We start from the raw sequence: 2,492 nt of genomic DNA, 5'->3' as shown, positions 1-2,492 counted from the left end.
CTGCCATCCAGTTTTATAGCTTCAAATATTAGTTTATTCTTCATTATAATAAAGAGGTTGGATTCATTGTTCTCTTAAGGTCTTATTCTGGTTTAAATTTTTATGATTTCAATGAATTTGCCATTGCTTGACTGGTTTGTGTTTGTACAGAATTATGAAATTTATGGTTCTGTCTGTCCCCTCCTATGTATTTGCCTTGCATTAAAATAACCTCTCACTGGGAGGGCACAGTCCCATCAGCTTAACAATTCTTTTCATGTGTAGTTAAGAGTAATAGATTATTGGATACTTTTCAGCTTTGTGTGTGTGTGTGTGTGTGTGTGTGTGTAAGATGTTAAAAAATGATAAATAGAACTGCAAAAAAAAAAAAAAAAAAAAAAAAAAAAAAGGTAGCTTTTCATTTGCACTGTCTACAAGGCTGTGGAGGTAGTTTGCTTCCAGAAGGAAAACATTCTTATTACCTATCATAGGCTCACATGGAGTCCAGAAAATGGTGTGAAGTTTTCTCTACTCTTCCTATTGAGATTTTCTTTGTTTGGTACTGGGCACTCTAGAAGGCTCTTCTCGCTCTAACCAATGATCCTCTTCTTTTTTTGCCAAAAGTAGAAGATTGAGGAGAGGGTTGGACAATGGAGAAAAGGATTTTACAGGGAAAAGTCCTTGCTTCCTCATAATATTTAATACTGCTTAAAAAGGTAGAAGCATCACTCTGATTATCTGAAGAGCTTCTAATGCTCCAGCTTAATTATGCTTTATTATCAAAGATGACTTATTCTAATACTGGCTTTATTTTTAGACTTGAGAAGCATAACTAAATCAACCTTTGTTTTTTCCAGGACTTTGAATGATGTTGCATTTCACTCTTGTACCTCTAGCTGCTATCCAAACCCTGACAATCATATGATAGCTTGAGTGTTTCTTCTATTTCCTTTCCTTTCTTTTTTCTCCCTCTTGCCTTCCTCCCTGCCTCCGTCCCTCCCTCTCTTTTTCCCTCTTCCTCCCAACTACTGGGGGCATTTACTCTATTATTCATACCTTATATACTTAATAGCTAAATAACTTAGCAACTCCTTTTGGAGAAAGGAAATTGCCTTTAAATTTCATAAGGCTTTGCAGAAGTTAAAAACATATGAGAAGGACCAACTAAGTCCAAAGTTAGCAAAAGGAAGGAAATAACAAAGGTAAAATTAATTTATGATAAAGAAGCCAAGAGTAAGCAATGGGAAAAAAAGGTAGTCTTTTCAATAAATGGTATTGGAAAAACTGGATGCAAAAGAATGCTAACTGGACCCCTATGTCACACCATGTACAAAAATCAACTGAAAGTGGATTAAAGACTTGAATATAAGCTATAAAACTATGAAACTCCTAGAAGAAAACATAGGGAGTAAATTCCTTGACTTTGGTCTTGACAGTAATTTTTCAGATTTAACACCAAAAGCAAAGGCAACAAAAAGCAAAAATCAACAAGTGGGACTATATAAAACTAAAAAGCTTCTGTACAGCAAAAAAAAAAAAAATCATCAACAAAATGAAAAGAAACTTACAGAATGGGAGAAGATATTTGCAAATTATGTATCTGATAAGGGGTTAATATCCAAAGTATATAAAGAACTAATAAAAATCAATAGCAGAAAACCAAACAATCTGATTAAAAAGTGGGTAGGGGAACTGAACAGATATTTTTTTCCAAAGAAGATATACAAATGACTAACAGGTACATGAAAAAGTGCTCAATATCACTAATCATCAGGGAAATGCTAATCAAAACCACAAGATATCACCTTACAGCTGTCAGGGTGGTTATATCAAAAAGACAAGAAACAATAAGAGAATGTTGGTGAGAATGTGGAGAAAAGGAAATCTTTTTGCACTGTTTTTGAGAATGTAAATTGGTGCAGCCACTATAGAAAACAGTATGGATTTTCCTCAAAAAATTAAAAATAGAACTACCATATGATCCATTCCCATGCCTGGGTATATACCTAAAGGAAATGAAAATAGGATCTCAGAGAGATATTTGCACTTCTGTGTTCACTGTAGCATTATTCACAATAGTCAAGATAGATGTTCATCAACAGATGAATGGGTAAAGAAGATGTGGCATATATACACAATTGAATTTTATTCACTCATTAAAAAAAAGAAGAAATTCTGCCATTTGTGACAACATGAATGAACCTTGAGAGCTTTATGGTAAATGAAATAAGTCAGACAAACACTGTGATATCACTTGTATGTGGGATTGAAAAAAGCTGAACTCATAGAAACAGAGAGTAGAATGGTGGTTACCAGGCGCTGGGCTGGAGGAAATGAGATGCTGGTCAAAGAGCACAAATTCCAGTTACAGGATGAATAAGTTCTGGGGATCTAATACACAGTCCAGTTACTGTAGTTAACAATGCTTAGTATATATACACTTGAATGTTGCTAAGAAAGTAGATCTTTAAATATTCTCACCACACACACAAAAGAATGGTAGTTATGTGATA

Source organism: Camelus ferus, chromosome 1 (assembly GCF_009834535.1).
Source record: "Camelus ferus isolate YT-003-E chromosome 1, BCGSAC_Cfer_1.0, whole genome shotgun sequence".
In the NCBI taxonomy this organism is placed as follows: Eukaryota; Metazoa; Chordata; class Mammalia; order Artiodactyla; family Camelidae; genus Camelus; species Camelus ferus.
The sequence above is the reverse complement of the archived record's forward strand: the minus strand, read 5'-3'. Positions refer to the sequence as shown.